Consider the following 17,241-nt stretch of genomic DNA (forward strand, 5'->3'; position numbering starts at 1 on the left):
CAGGATGATGAATATGGCGCTGTCTACTTTTTTCTCCACATCGAAATGCGGTTAGAGTGGCACCGTATTTTAAAGAAGATTTCAGTTTCCCATTGTGTATTTCTGGCTTCTTTATAAAATATCAGGTATTCATAGGTATGCAGATTTGTATCTGGTTCGTTGATTCAAATCCCTTGATTAACATGTTTATTTTTGACACTATCTTTGGGGTTTGGATACTATAGCTATGGGATATAATTTCTAATACCTTGTACACTATTCATAGAATGACTGCATTTTCTCTCCATTGTGTCACGATTACCTGAAGAGAAAACATTTTATGTTGATGTGTAGCTACTCTTTCAAAGACGTTATATGTGATTATTGGTCCATGCCTGGTGTATGTCATGACTTCTGGAGCAGCAACCTAGGAAAGAAGAGAAAGCTGCCTATGGAGAGACGCTTATGCCTTTCAATTTAATTTGAGTTACTGTGCACATATACTATTCATGTACATTATCAATGTTAGGCCATAGAAAACTCTAAAGGTAGCTCCACCTGAACGAATCAGAAGAAGAATAGCCCCTAGAGGTGTAAGCACCACCTAAACCAATTGGAAGAAGAAAGTGAGTAGTTAGTCTTCCAGCTAAAATGCTCCAATCCCTAAGCCCTGAGCCCTAAGCTGTCTGTCTGTCCCTGTCTGTTTCTCCCTGTGGGTCTCAGTGACGAGCACCTGGGCAAGGATCTTCCAACTGCACTTGTCCAGGCCGTGACCCAGGTAGACCTGGAGCTGGTAACACAGAGCATCAATTATCTGTTTGGTCATCTCGGGGATGTCCAGGAGCAGCACCATGCTTCTGTCAGAGGGCTCTTTGGGAAAGACCATCAGACAGGGCTCCAGCTGTGAGTTTACCAAGCACAGCTGCTGGTGCATGGAGAGCAGAACCTGGAAGGAGAAGAGCCCAGCCCAGCTGCACTCTACAGCAGGGATCACAGACTTGTACATTGACTCGCAGTGGTTTTAGATTTGTGATTGATCTCACTATTAGATGTATGATTAGGGAAAATCAGTTTCCAGTCTGTAAGCAGTTGTTTTGTCCTCTTGCCAGTGTTCTCTGCTTTCTAGGAGATTTTAGTTTTTTGAGATTTCTTTTATTAATTGTTGATCTTAGTGCCTGCACTATCACTGCTTTGTTTAGGAAGGAGTCTCCTGTGACAATGCATTCCAGGCTGTTCCCTAGCATTTCTTCTATCGGGTTCAGTACATATGGTTTTATGTGAGGCTTTTGAATCACTTGGGCTGGAGTTTTTTTCAGGCTGAAAAATATGGTGTGTTATCTTCTTTTTTTCAATATACAATAGTCTCACTATTTTTTGCTTTACAGCTAGTATCAACATATGAGTGAGTCCATACCATGTTCATATTTCTGGGTTTGGGTTTCCTCACTCACTATTGGTTTTTCTAGTTCCATCAATTTGCATGCATGTATTAAGACAACATTAAATTTTGATTTTTAATGATTTATTAGGTTCTGAAATACTAAACATAAAATTGGATTTGGGTGCATAGGTAATGATGGTGGTAAGACAAATAATGGTGAACAAGGACAACAGACAAATCTCCTATAGTAAATATTCCTCCCGTTTGTGTATTTGAAGGATCTTGGACTTGTTAATACCGCTTACTAACCGGGCTTGTGAAACTGGTCCAGATAAAGTGGGCCCTGTTTACTCAGCATTGTTCGGAAGACAGGAAGAATGCCTGGAAACATTACTGCAGAATGGTTACAGCCCAGATGCACAGATGTGCTTGGTCTTCGGATTCAGTTCCTGTCTGTGGACAGCTTCAAAAGGAGTGAGTATATTTGTTACATTTTGCTTATATTTAGTTCCCAAGTGACTTTTCTTCATAGTGAAACTTGGTGTCTCTGTTAGTACTAAGTTGCTAATCTAGAAAAGGCCTGCTTCAGGATATGTTGTTCAATCTAGCAGAAGTGAGGTTGATAACACCAGGTTATTTATGTTTTTCTTTTTGAACCTGCATTATACTTTTAGTGTAACAATGTTAGGAAATACTTTAAATATATTAATATAAATATTAGGCCTATTCTGATGTCTTTGAAATAATTCAAGATTCAAAATTGTACTTATCAAGTAAGGCAGTAACTGCTTGAGATTTTTTAACTATAAAACTTTTTATTTATTTATTATTTTATAACCCTTACAATAAAACCTTGGTTTTAGATACTTTTTATTACTTTTTAATGTACATGGGTATATTGCCTGCATGTTGTCTATGCACTGCATTCACACAATGTCCACAGAGGCCAGAAAAGGGACTGGAGTTGTGGATCATTGTTAGCTGCTATCCTGGGAATCGAACCTTTGCCTTTGGTTTAGTAGCCAGTCCTCTTAACTGCTTAGCCATCTCTCTGGCCCCAATACTCTTACTTTTGACTGGTCTGAGATTTAGAAGTAGAAACTTTCAATGAGGACAACCTACATCTCTTGACAATCTGTTTCTGGCTTCTTTCATTCTCTTGGCCAAAAGTTTAGCATATTCTGCAGCCTCCTCTTACTGTCTTAGTGTGTTGTTCCTTCAGAGCAATAGGTTGGCACTTATGCTGTAGAACACTTGGCTAACAAAAGCCTGAATCATGGGAGCTTTAGTACTGGGTTTCTTAGATTTTTTTCTAGGTGTGTACAAGGTTTTATATGTACTTTGTAACCACCAGAATCAATTGGGTCCTTTTCTCCAAAAGCCTGATGTCATATTACACAACCAGGAACCGCTACTTTCCCAGGCACTCTGATGAAGGGCAGAGAAAATCTCCTCATAACTGATGTTTAGGTGAGAACGTCTCAGTCAATCTGATTCGCCAGGGAAGAAAGCCTAAGGTGCTGTCCACAGGACCAAACTTCAATACTAACTCAGGGTCAGGAAAACCATGTAAACTAAGTCAGTCGTCTAGCAGATCTACATCCAAATCTCTGGCTGTCCTCTGCTGCTGAGCAAAAGTCCTGAGCAGCTCTCAGAATACCCGCGTTTCCATCTTCTGGGGACAGCACCTTCACTGTTGAAGGGCAATTTAATAAATAAATTAATTAATTGAAAAAAGAAAAAAAACTTGGTCTTCTTTGTCATTACTACTTGCAAATTCTGATGATTATTTGGAATAATCTCAGCCCAAAAGTTTCTGTTGTTGTTTCAAAATTTCATCTATTAATCTGGAATTATTTTTTGAATAGGCCTTGGTGGTCTTAGACAATAATGTAGAGATCCCCAAGGCCATACACCACACCACTGAGGCTCGCAGTGTCTGAGAAGCTGGGCTCATGCTCCTCCTTGGTGACCTGCAGCCCATGTGCAGTAGCAGCTTGTTCAGGAACCCGCCCTCCGAAGCCCAGCACAGCCGGGGTGGGGTGGCAGCCAGCCTGGGGCACAGTGAGGGTGCAGGTGATGATGCTGGTTCCTGCCAATGGCCAGGGCTTGCTGAGCGTGAAGCCAAGCAGCGCTAGGACCTCAGTAGAGACAGCTCAACAGCAGCTGCTCCAGATCCAGTTCCAGGGCAAGCAAAGGCAGAGCTAGGAGGTGAGTGCTGTGCAGGCAGAGCAGCACTTGCAGGACCTGCCCACACCAGCTCCCACAGCCGGGTCATACTCCCATGGCGCTCGGTCACCGGCACAGTGTCCTCCCTCCATCCCACATCCCCGTGCCCCAACCCCTCACCACTGCCAACTCCTCACCTAGCCCCACTGCCATCTGCCTCCGCCCTCCTAAGTCTATTTATTTATGGCTTCCTGACAACAAATTGGTGACATCTTCTTTGAAAGATTGAACAGTTTTCAGATTCTACTTGTTCTTTTGTGCCCCGACCACTAAGGAATGGGAATATCTCTCAGTTCAGGAATATCACTTCAGTATCCACAATACATCCCTAACAGATTGGAGATTTCTATCCCCAGTTCTCCTTGTAAACCCACCCCTGACTCCTGTGGCCATAGATGCTATCAGACAACTAGATAAAAGCACTTGTCAACAAGTTTGACAACCTGAGTCTTCTTTCTTGTAAGTACCATATTTTTGTCTATTTCTAACATGAAACACCACAGTGGTGAAAAATAGCCTTCAGAAAGGTTTTTTTTTTTTTTGATAGAAAGATTTTCTTTATTAATGACCCCAACCGTATTTCTTTAGATACAGGAGTTTTGAACTCAAATACTTAGAAGAATGCAAATTAAGATTGCATTATTTGCAACTCATTACCAGTCATATATTGCAAAGCAAACAGCTTGGAAAAGGGGAAAAGGAAGGGGAGTGAGGGAGGGAAAAATAAAAGAAGGGAATTAAGTTAATCAAGTGGACATTTTTTTCTTTTCTTAAATTCTTGGGAAATGTGAAGTCCTTGCAAGCACAGCTCGTTTCTGCAGGTTATTTGCCAAACTCGTACAAAATGGAACCCAAACGGAGAATCCCTTAAGAACCTGGCAAGGTGCAACATAAAGGGCTACGATTATCCAGTAGCAAGCAGTCCAGCCTTCCGCCAACAGAACTTCTTCCTCAGTTCCCAAGCATTAGCAGGATGAAAATGTCTTCCCCGTGATTGTTTTCATTTCTTTTTTCTCGGCATCTGGGCGTGCCCGGTTAAGCACCTTATGGAAGTTAGATGGTTTTGCTCGCATTCGTGTATGAATATAGGCCTTAGAGCACTTAATGTGGGAGTGCAGATAGTCCCAGAACGTGTGGATCAGGTTGATAGTGTTGTCTCGAGCAGTGGCATTGGTGTGGCAAGGGAAGAGCACGAAGGTAATGTAGCCAGTGTAGTCACCCACGGCAGCATCTGTGTCTCTCAGCTCTAGAGGAGGTTCCCTGTGATTAAAAAAGACCTGGGGTGCTGGGCTCTTCGTCCTTCTTTGAACTCCTGCATGAAGACCTTTCCAATGACATCATCGTCATCATCCTTAAACACCGTGCTGAAGACCACTGTGACTCTGTCTTTTTTAGATTCAACATACATGGTCTCATCCTCCCGGCAATGGATAACTGCTCTGTACTCTCCTTCCTTGCCCTCTTCTTGGAATTGGAAGTATTTCTCAAAGACAGAGGCAAAGCAATTTTGCTTCAACATGGCAGCCTGCTGCACAATAGAATCCTTGGATGCAGGCAGATTTTCAAGGTCATATAGAAAAGAAACTTTGTATCCCGATTCTGGGTTTACCAAGAAACTCCCATATACTCTCTTTAATAACTCATCAGCACCAGGTGCCTGAAGTTCCTTGCAGAATTTCAAAGGAATACTGACCATCACCTTTGTTTTTCTCCATTAGGATTTGAAATATGATAAAGGACACCATCAAAATCTGCAAATGGTACTTCTACAGCTTCTGGTTTCTTTCTGGCGTCCATGTTCTCCAATGAGAGCAAGCATCTCCTCGATGATGCAGTCGTTCACCTCCAGCAGGATCATGGCTGCGCCTGCCCCTGAAGCTTTAACCCGCCTGCCAAGCTGCCACTGCCTCCACCGCAGCCTCACCGATGATCCCGGTCCCCCCAGAAAGGTTTTTACTGGGCTTTAGCCTTTAAATCTCTCTCTTGATCAGATGATTCACTTGCTCAGATTGTTCACCATTTAGGTGATGAACTGTCTCTGTATGTCACAGTTGATTCTTGGTGTCTGTGTTTGCAGGATAGACTATTTCTCCCGCTAGGACCTGAAGAGCTTCGCAAATTTGTCATCAGGGTTTGAGATAGAGAGAAATATGTATTTTAAGAGAAATATATAGATTTGCCCATATTATTTATATTTTAACCTATGGTTACCTGACTAGGAGAATTTGCTATGCTCAAATGACATGCAATGATCAATGTCATATAGAGCATTAAGGTTGCATGCCTTTGTGTTTGAGAGCTGTACAGTAACTGTCCCAGATGCTCAGAGTGTGCTGACAACGTTCTGTGATTCTTCAGTGTATTTCACACTTGCTTTTTTCTTTGGGAATTGTACTTTTGATGGAAAGGGAGGGCATATAGTAGCAATGGCCAGTTTCATAAGCCCTTTGAGAGTGTGCTCTTTCTTCATTTAACACAGACTGTGTGAATACAGTAATTGGGAGTAGTTTGGGGCTGGTTTATTGAGCATGTTATATAGTACGCAAATTGAGAGAAAATACATTGGGTGAAAGTAATTTTATAGTTAAATTTGGAACATGTAAGGTTAAGCAGTGTTCTGGGAATTTTTCTTGTGGCATTGTAGGGGGATGAATAGATCTACAAATGTTTGAAGAATCTGGAAAATTAGGATAAGTATATATTAACAATAAATATGTCATTACACCTGAATTATAGAGTTTTAAGGAATTTTATACTCTTTATTATTATTTTTTTGTTGTTGAAAAAAATTTCTGCCTCCTCCCCGTTTCCCATTTCCCTCCCCGTCCTTCCACTCCTCTCTCCCTCCCACCACTCCCCTCCCCCTCTCCCAACTCCTGTCGCCCTCCCCCACTCCATTCCCCCTCCCTCTTGAGACAGAAGAGCAGTCCAGCTTCTCTGCCCTGCGGGAAGTCCAAGGTCCTCCCACTTCTATCCAGGTCCACGAAGGTGAGCATCCAAACAGGCTAGGCTCCCACAAAGCCAGTTCATGCAGTAGGATCGAAACCTAGTGCCGTTGTCCTTGACTTCTCATCAGCCTTCATTGTACACCATGTTCAGAGAGTCCAGTTTCATCCCATGCTTATTCAGTCCCAGTCCAGCTGGCCTTGGTGAGCTCCCAATAGATCAGCTTTACTGTCACAGTGGGAAGGTGCACCCCTCGCTGTCCTGACTTCCTTGCTCATGTTCTCCCTCCTTCTGCTCCTCATTTGGACCTTAGGAGCTCAGTCCGGTGCTCCAATGTGGGTCTCTGTCTCTATCTCCATCCATCGCCAGATGAAGGTTCTAAGGTGATATGCAAGATATTCATCAGTATGGCTCTAGGATAGGGTCATTTCAAGTTCCCTCTCCTCATTTGCCCAAAGTACTAGCTGGGGACATCTCCCTGGACACCTGCAAGCCCCTCTAGAGACAAGTCTCTTGCAAACCCTAAGATGGCTCCCTTAATTACGATATATACTTCTCTGCCCCCATATCCACCCTTCCTTTATCCCAACAATCCCATTCCCCCAAGCTCCCCCCATCCCCCCCTTATCACGATTCTCACCCCATTTCCCCTTAACCCCACCCCACCTCACCCCATGTTTCCAGTTTTTGCCCGGCAATATTGTCTACTTCCAATATCCAGGCAGATGACTATATGTTTTTCTTTGGGTTCACCTTCTTATTTAGCTTCTTTAGGATCACAAATTATAGACTCAGTGGTCCCTATCCATGGCTAGAAACCAATTATGAGTGAGTACATCCCATGATCTTCTTTTTGGGTCTGGGTTACCTCACTCAGGATAGTATTTTCTATTTCCATCCATTTGCATGCAAAATTCGAGAAGTCATTGTTTTTTAGCGCAGAGTAGTACTCTAATGTGTATATATTCCACACTTTCTTCATCCATTCTTCCATTGAAGGGCATCTAGGTTGCTTCCAGGTTCTGGCTATTACAAATAATGCTGCTATGAACATAGTTGGACAAATGCTTTTGTCATATGATAGGGCATCTCTTGGGTATATTCCCAAGAGTGGTATTACTGGGCCTTTGGGTAGGTAGGTCCCGAATTTTGAGAAATCACCACACTGATTTCCAAAGTGGTTGGACAAGTTTGCATTCCCACCAGCAATGGCTGAGTGTGCCCCTTTCTCCACAACCTCTCCAGCAAAGGCTATTATTGGTGTTTTTAATTTTAGCCATTCTGAGAGGTATAAGATGGTATCTCAAAGATGTTTCAATTTGCATTTCCCTAATCGCTAAGGATGTTGAGCATGACCTTAAGTGTCTTTTGGCCATTTGAATTTCTTCTGTTGAGAATTCTCTGTTCAGTTCAGTGCCCCATCTTTTAATTGGTTTAATTAGCATTTTAAAGTCTAGTTTCTTGAGTTCTTTATATATTTTGGAGATCAGACCTTTGTCTGTTGCAGGGTTGGTGAAGATCTTCTCCCAGTCAGTGGGTTGCCTTTTTGTCTTAGTGACAGTGTCCTTTGCTTTACAGAAGCTTCTCAGTTTCAGGAGGTCCCATTTATTCAATGTTGTCCTTAATGTCTATGCTGCTGGGGATATACGTAGGAAGTGATTTCTTGTGCCCATATGTTGTAGGGTAATTCAAACTTTCTCTTCTATCAGGTTCAGTGTGTTCAGACTGATATTGAGGTCTTTAATCCATTTGGACTTGAGCTTTGTGCATGGTGATAGATATGGATCTATTTTCAGTCTTCTACAGGTTGACATCCAGTTGTGCCAGCACCATTTGTTGAAGATGCTCTCTTTCTTCCATTGTATACTTTTAGCTCCTTTATCGAAAATCAGGTGTTCATAAGTTTGTGGGTTAAAATCCGGGTCTTCTACACGATTCCACTGGTTGACTTCTCTGTTTTTATGCCAATACCAAGCTGTTTTCAATACTGAAGCTCTGTAATAGAGTTTGAAGTCAGGGATGGTAATGCCTCCAGAAGTTCCTTTATTGTATAAGATTGTTTTGGCTATCCTGGGTTTTTTGTTTTTCCATATAAAGTTGATTATTGGCCTCTCAAGATCTGTGAAGAATTTTGATGGGATTTTAATGGGGATTGCATTGAATCTATAAATTACCCTTGGTAGAATTGCCATTTTTACTATGTTGATCCTCCCAATCTAATAGCAAGGGAGATCCTTCCATTTTCTGGTATCCTCCTCAATTTCTTTCTTCAAAGACTTAAAGTTGTTGTCAGATAGATCATCCACTTCCTTGGTTAGAGTTACCCCAAGATATTTTATGCTATTTGTGGCTATTGTGAAAGGTGATGCTTCTCTGATTTCCTTCTCTGCTTCCTTATCCTTTGTGTATAGGAGGGACACTGATTTTTTGGAATTGATCTTGTATCCTGCCACACTACTAAAATTGTTTATCAGTTGTAGGAGTTCTTTGGTGGAGTCTTTGGGGTCACTTATGTATACTATCATATCGTCTGCAAATAATGAAAGTTTAACTTCTTCCTTTCCAATTCGAATCCTTTGATCCCCTTATGTTGTCTTATTGCTATTGCTAGAATTTCAAGCACTATATTAAAGAGGTATGGAGAGAGTGGACAGCCTTGTCGTATTCCTGATTTTAGTGGGATGGCTTTGAATTTCTCTCTGTTTAATATGATGTTAGCTGTCGGCTTGCTGTAAATAGCTTTAATTATAGCTAGGTATGACCCTGTATCCCTAATCTCTCTAAGACCTTTATCATAAAGGGATGTTGAATTTTGTCAAATGATTTTTCAGCATCTACTAGAATGATCATATGGTTTTCTTCTTTCAGTTTATTTATGATAGATTACATTGATAGATTTTCATTTGTTGAACCAGCCCTGCATCCCTGAGGTTAAGCCTACTTGATCATAATGGATAATTTTTCTAATGTGTTCTTGGATTCAGTTTGCCAGTATTTTATTGAAGATTTTCGCATTGATGTTCATGAGTAAGATAGGCCTGTAATTCTCTTTCTTGGTTGAGTCTTTGTGTGGTTTTGGTATCAGGGTAACTGTAGCTTCATAAAAGGTATTTGGCAAGGACTTTTCTGTTTCTATTGTGAAATACATTAAGGAGTATAGGTATTAGGTTTTTTTGGAAGTTCTGGAAGAATTCTGCATTGAAACCGTCTGGACCTGGGCTTTTTTTTGGAAGGGAGGTTTTTGATAACAGCTTCTAATTCTTCGTGACTATCAGGTCTATTTAGATTGTGCACCTGGTCCTGGTTTAACTTTGGTATATGGTATTTATCTAAAAAAGTGTCCATTTCTTTTACATTTTCCAGTTTTGTGGCATACAGGCTTTTGTAGTAAGATCTAATGATTCTCTGAATTTCCTCTGTGTCTGTGGTTATGTCCCCCTTTTCCTTTCTGATCTTATTAATTTGCAAATTCTCTCTCTGCCGTTTGATTAGTTTGCATAGGGGTTTATCAATTTTGTTGATTTTCTCCAGGAACCAGCTTTCTTGTTTTGATTCTTTCAATTGTTTTCTGTGTTTCTATTTTGTTGATTTCAGCCCTCAGTTTGATTATTTCCATTCTTCTACTCCTCCTAGGTGAGTCTGCTTCTTTTTTTTCAAGAGCTTTCAGGTGGGCTGTTAAGTCTCCAATGTGTGCTTTCTCTGTTTTCTTTAAGTGGGCACTTAGTGCTATGAACTTTCCTCTCAGGACTGCTTTCATAGCGTCGCATTGGTTTGAGTATGTTGTTTCTTTATTTTCATTGATTTCAAGGAAGACTTTAATTTCTTCCTTTATTTCTTCCTTAATCCAGGTATGGTTCAGTAGTTGACTGTTCAGTTTCCATGAGTTTGTAGGCTTTCTGGGGGTAGCATGGTTGCTGAATTCTAGCTTTAATCCATGGTGATCTGATAATATACATGTGGTTACTAATATGTTTTTGTAACTGTGGATGTTTGCTTTGTTACCGAGTATGTGGTCAATTATCGAGAAGGTTCCATGAGTGCAGAGAAGAAGGTATATTCTTTGCTATTTGGGTGGAATATCCTATAGATGTCTGTTAAGTCCATTTGATTCATTACCTCCATTAATTCTCTTATTTCTCTGTTAGGTTTCTGTCTGATTGACCTGTCCATTGGTGAGAGAGGAGTGTTAAAGTCTCCTACTATTAATGTGTGCGGTTTGATGGCTGCCTTGAGTTTTAACAATGTTTCTTTTACGTACGTGGGTGCTTTTATATTAGGGGCATAGATATTCAGGATTGAGACTTCATCCTGATGAATTGTTCATGTTATGCGTAGAAAATGTCCCTCTCCATCTTTTCTGATTGATTTAAGTTTGAAGTCAACTTTGTTAGAAATTAGTATGGCCACACCTGCTTGTTTCTTAGGTCCATTTACTTGATAAGCCTTATCCCAACCCTTTACTCTGAGTAGGTGCCTGTCTTTGTGGTTGAGGTGTGTTTCTTGTAAACAGCAGAATGTTGGATCCTGTTTTCGTATCCAATCTCTTAGTCTGTGCCTTTTTATAGGTGAGTTGAGTCCATTGACATCAAGTGATATTAATGACCAGTAGTTGTTAACTCTGGTCAGTTTTTTAGTAGTAGATTTTGTGTGTTTCCCTTCTTTGAGTTGCGCTGGTGAAAGGTCTCTAGATGTCTGAGTTATTTTGGTCATTGTTGGACTCCTTGGTTAGTGATTTTCCTTCTATTACTTTCTGTAAGGCTGGATTTGTGGCTACGTATTGTTTAAATTTGTTTTTATCCTGGAAAATTTTGTTTTCTCCATTTATAGTGAACAAAAGTTTGGCTGGGTATAGTAGTCTGGGCTTGCATCCACAGTCTCTTAGTTTCTGCAGTACCTCTATCCAGGACCTTCTGGCTTTCATGGTTTCCATAGAGAAGTCAGATCTAAGTCTGATAGGTTTACCTTTATAAGTAACTTGGCCTTTTTCCTTTGCAGCTCTTAATATTCTTTCTTTGTTCTGTATGCTTTGTGTTTTGATTATTATATGGCGAGGGGATGGTTTTTTTTTGATCCAGCCTATTTGGTGTTCTGTATGCTTCTTGAACCTTCATAGGTATATCTTTCTTTAGGTTGGGAAAGTTTTCTTCTATAATTTTATTAAATATATTTTATGTACCATTGAGCTGCGCTTCTTCCCCTTCTTCTACTCCTATTATTCTTAGGTTTGGTCTTTTTATTGTGTCCCATATTTCCTGAATGTTTTGTGATGAGAGTTTGTTGGCCTTGCTGTTTTCTTTGGTCAGCATGTTTATTTTCTCTATGGTATCTTCAGAATCTGAGATTCTTTCTTCTATCTCTTGTATTCTGTTGGTTATGCTTGTTTCTGTAGTCTCTATTCGTTTACCTAGATTTTCCATGTCCAGCCAGCCTTCTGTTTGTGTTTTCTTCTTTTCCTCCATTTCAGTTTTCAAGATTTGAACTGTTTCCATTATCTGTTTGATTGTTTTTCCTTGGTTTCCTAGGGTATCATTCACTGATTTACTCAGTTCTTCAAACTTTCTGTTATACTTCTCATCCATTTCTATAAGGGCATTTTTTACATGCTGTTTAAGGGCGTCAATCACTTTCATAAAGTCAATTTTATCTACTTCTTCATGGTTAAGGTGTTCATGTCCTCCTGTTGTGAGGTCACTGGGTTCTGGTGGTTTCATATTGTTTTTCAGATTGTTGGGTGAATTCTTGCATTGGCGCCTGCCCATCTTCCTCCGAATGCTCTCCTATGGATCATCTTTTACAGGATCGGGTCTCCTTGCCTACTGATGTACCTTCCCAGTGATGGCACTCCCCAGTGATGGCTCTCCTGGTGCTACAGTGATGTCTCTCCTGGTGCCAATATCAGATCTCCGTGCCCAATGATGGCTCTCCTGGTGCCGAGATTAGCTCTCCGTGTTGGTCAGGTAGTTCATAAACAAAGTGCCTACCTTGCTTGGTGCAGGCAGGCCAGAGTAACAAAGGGACTCCTGCTCGCCCGCTTGCCTTGAGGATTCGCTTCCCAGTGCCCAGACAGGCTGAGCAGGGTGGTGTTAAGTGCCCAAAGAGGGAAGGGGGCTGAAGGGAGAAGGGTTCTGGATGCAATCTGGGTGGGATAGGAAGAGAGAGGCAGTATGCGGGGAGTAGAGTCCCTGCAGGGGGCCCAGGAAGTATAGGGGGGATGAGGAACTTCAGAGTTCCCTGTCCCGGGCTGCTGCCGTGGGTCACAAACTCACCCCACTGATGCCTCTCCTGGTGCCGAGATCAGATCTTTGTGATGGTTGGGTAGTTTGTAAACAAAGCGCCTACCTTGCTTGGTGCAGGCAGGCCAGTGAAACAAAGGAACTCCCGCCTACCTACTTGCCCTGAGGATTCGCCCCCAGTGCCCAGACAGGCTGAAATGGACGGTGTTATGTGCCCAAAGAGGGAAGGGGGCAGAAGGAAGAAGGGTTCTGGATGCAAGCTGGGTGGGATAGGAAGAGAGAGGCAGTATTCTGGGAGAAGAGTCCCTGCAGGGAGCCGAGGAAGTATAGGGGGGATGAAGAACTTCAGAGTTCCCTGTCCCGGGCTGCTGCCGCGGGTCACAAACTCACCCCATGATGGCTCTCCTGGTGCTGAGATCAGATCTCCGTGCAGGTTCCTGAATCTCTCTTTAAATGAATTACTATTATATGTCAAATTAGCTTTATCTTTCTGCAGAGTGTTGAATCTCTCTTTAAATAAATTACTATCAGACTATACCTTTTTCAACGATATCTCAGTTGACTGAGTCTTGTTAAGCAAAGTTCTAGTATCCTCCTTCAGATGCGCAATCTCTTATTCAAAAAGGTTTTTATTAGTCTGTACCACTTCTAAAAGCACCTCATTCGACTGGGTTTTGGTATTCAAAGTGTTTGTTTTCTCTTGTAGATGTATAACCCCCTCTTTAAGAAGCTTGGTACCAGTCTGTACAGTGTTTAAAAGTACCTCAGCTGACTTGACAATTGTTAGTTAAGGTTGTTGTGTCTTTTTTCAGATTTCCAACTTCTTTCCTAAGAAGCCAGGATTCAGTCTCTAAAGACTGCCCCTTTTTCCTATTGTCAAACCATATTTTTCAGAAAAAAAAATTGAGTACAAAACTAAACCCTAGAAATAGGGATAGCAATGTAGGAGAGACATCATATGCATCTTGTAAGACCTCACACATGTTATAAATGAAAAGGCTATTGAAAGCTTGGATGATTAGATTGTCTGACATATTGACTGTTTTAGATCAGCAACTTATGGATTGTAGTGAGAGCTGCGGGCTGTGATCCTGCCACCCCAGCTCCTGGTCGCCTGGCTAGCTTATGCCCCAAAATAACAACACACAAATTGTATTCTTTTAAACACTGCTCGGCCCATTAGCTCTAGCCCTTACTGGCTAATTCTCATATCCCGATCAACCCATCTCTAATAATCTGTGTAGCACCAGTCTTACTGGGAAAGACTCAGCATGTCTGACCTGGCGGCTGGCTGCATCGTGTCTGCCTGGGAGATGGGAGCATGGCGTCTGTCTCTCAGAGGAGCTGTCCCGCATCTGAGCTCACTTCCTCTTCTTCCCAGCATTCTGTTCTGTTTACTCCACCCACCTATGTTCTAACCTATGAGGGCCAAGCTGTTTCTTTATTTTTTAACCAATGACCTTCCTCCATCAATGGATTATAGTTAGAATAATAAATCTCACCTGTGGTTTAATCAGCTGGAGTAGATGCAATAACTGTTGCCTGCCAGTAGGTGTCGTGGTGCACTTGAATCCACTTGCTCAGTTCATATCTTATGGTTGCTGTATAATGGATCTTGTCATGAGTCTACTGCTTGTCCTAGTACATGGTTGTTGAATAGATAACAATGAAAAACTATCCAGCATTTAGCTAGATGATAACAAAGTCTGGGTGCAACCATTGGCATATTGCATTCTTCTCATTTTGTGATGTAGTGTTGAAGTTGAGCTTTTCTGTCTAGTTTCTGCTCGAATGCATCCTTGTTCTTTTCAAGCTCCTCCCTCAGGACCAGTCCTTCTGCCCAAGTGCTACCTCTTTAAATATTATCCATATCACCATATACTTTGGTAGAGTAGGCAAGGCAAGTGGGTAGTAGCAATCTGTACAGAGGGTCTGCATTCCCATAAGAGAGCAGACTCAGAAATCCATAGGGAACAGGGCAATAAGTAGTGATCCTCATTGGCTTCTCTCTCTCTCTCTCTCTCTCTCTCTCTCTCTCTCTCTCTCTTCCTCTCTGTATGTGTGTGTGCATATGTGTGTTTGTGTGTGTTGAAAGACAAGGTATAAATGTAGAGGTCAGAGGACACCATCTGGGAGTTGGTTTAATTCTCCTATCATGGATTCCAGGGATGGAATTCAGCTTATCAGACTTGTATGGAAAATGGTCTTAGGTGCTGAGACATTTCAGTGGCCATATTCTCAGGGTTTCTTCCCGGTAACACTTTTTCCATTAAAAAATAAAACAGAGAAGTGTTTCTTATATTCTTCTCCCCTCTTAAATAAGCAAATGCTTGTAAAATGATCTCTATTAAGGAAAACATAGGGTTGTGCATGCAGCTTGGGCATAGTGTGGGCTTGCCTCATACATGGAAGGAAGGCTCCAGGTCTTCTCTCTAACACTGAAGAAAAGAAAGAACATTTTAAGGTAACTAAATATTTTTCAGTACAGTCAGTAATTGTATAAAACTCAAGGACCTGATGATCAAGTCCCTGTTTTCCTAATTCCTTTGGGTCCAGAAGAAATCATTGTATATCTCCTGCTGTTGGATTTATTCCCATGTGTTGTATATAACCATATATAGACCTATAGGAATTTTTCTTCAGAATGTATAGATTTGTTATGATTCAACACTAGAATGAGAGCCCAGTGTCACAGAGGGCAATGGATCTCAAGGGACATTTTGTTAGTATTTAGGCACACCCTGTCACAGCACCTCATGCCCTATGCCTGGCTGTATAGCAAACGGTACCCTGTCCCATTAAGAGATGCTCTGGCTACTCCCAGTCTCTCTAGTGCTCTCTCTTTCTCCCTCCTTCCCTCCCTCCCTACCTTCCCCTTCTCTCTTTTTCTCTTTTTTCCCCACTGAGGCAAGCAGGTCTCAACCTCTTTCCTTTCTCTCTCCTCATTCTCTCTTTCTCTCCCTTCCTCTTGTCCTTTCCTCTCCTTTACACTCCGCTTCCATCTGCATGGCATATTTGTCTTTCCCTTATGAGCCATGGTTTGAACCTCACCCACATGCTATGGGACCTGGAAAGATTTCCAAATGCCCTATTGGCACACTGGGAGTTCTTTAACACCATCAACCCTCAAGTACTGCAAATCAAAACTCAATGAGATGATACTTTATATCATTAAGATGGTAAAAATGCAAAAGATAAGTCAATCATGGTGGCACAGCTCTGCAATCCCAGCACTTGGTAAAGGAAAGCGTGTGTGTGTGTGTGTGTGTGTGTGTGTGTGTGTGTGTGTGTCACATATATGAGGTTGAAGCTGGACAACAAAATCTGGTATAAAAGTTGAGAAGTACATGTTGCATGCTGGGGTCACAGGTAGAGCACTTGTCTGCATGCACAGATGCTGGGACACAGATGAAAGTGTAAAGATACCGGAGAACAGGAACCTGCTATGTCATTGCTGAAATTGTAGATGAAGATAGTGCAGCCACTAGCGTCTGATCATTTATAAAAGAAAGAAGGGTGAAACCCTGATTACCTACTGCTTGATGAGTGAGTAAACGAAGGGTGGTGTGTTAATACAATGGTCTAGTTTCTAGCCATGAAAAGAGGTAGAAAACTGATATATCCTATAACATGAATAAATATCACAAACATTAAGCTCAGTCGAAAGTAGCCAAAGGTCTGAAGAATGGAACACTTCTTTATTAGATGATTTGATTTCTATTAAATACCCAGAATGAGACACTTGAAGCAAAAAGTTATATTGGTAACTGATAGGGGGTGAGGTCTGGATGAACGAAGAGTAGCTACTCACAAATAAAGGGTTTTTGTCTCAAGCGATGAAAATATTTTAAAAATAAATAGGGTGATGGTTGCATAATTTTAAGAACATACGTAAAAAACTACTAGGTCGTATACTTTAAAAGAGTGAACTTACTACATAAATTACTTCTCAATATTTATAGATCACATTTCTTTCATGTTTATGTATATTTTGTCTGCATGTATGTATGTGTGCATGTATGTATGTCTACATGCATGTATGTGTGCATGTCTGGTGCCTGCAAAGACACAAGAGGGTGCTAGATCTCCTAGAAATAAATTTACAGATGTCTGTGAGCTTCCTTCCATGTGGGTGTGGTTGTAGCTTGAAGGGTTTGTGCTGAGGTACTGAGGACTGCCTTTCTCCTTCAGGTGCATGCAGAGTGCCTTCCAGTACCCTGAATTCTGGTTAGTAGGTGAATAATCTAGTTAGACAGCAGCTCAACTTCTCCATATTCAGTGACAGAAGTGTCACCTTCAGAAACAAGACCCTAACATCAGGTTTTGTGAGCAACCAAGAGCCTTGGCAATAGCTGTGCTGTTTGCTGGTTTCCATGGGTCTCTTTGGTTAATGACTCAACAGGTAGTAACCTGTTCCTGGCACTGGAGGTTTCATTTGGTGGCACAGTTGTCTAGCTGAAGCCTTCTCTCCCC

The 17,241-nt window shown here is 41.5% G+C and overlaps 2 pseudogenes; both read right to left on the reverse strand.

The window, feature by feature from the left end:
- Positions 1–2,716: 2,716 nt before the first annotated feature.
- LOC130875677 (dehydrodolichyl diphosphate synthase complex subunit Nus1-like) lies at positions 2,717–3,638 on the reverse strand (annotated as a pseudogene).
- Positions 3,639–4,543: 905 nt separating this feature from the next.
- Positions 4,544–5,447, reverse strand: LOC130876274 (actin-related protein 2/3 complex subunit 2-like; annotated as a pseudogene).
- Between the last annotated feature and the right edge of the window lie 11,794 nt (positions 5,448–17,241).

Source organism: Chionomys nivalis, chromosome 6 (assembly GCF_950005125.1).
Source record: "Chionomys nivalis chromosome 6, mChiNiv1.1, whole genome shotgun sequence".
NCBI classification, from domain to species: domain Eukaryota; kingdom Metazoa; phylum Chordata; class Mammalia; order Rodentia; family Cricetidae; genus Chionomys; species Chionomys nivalis.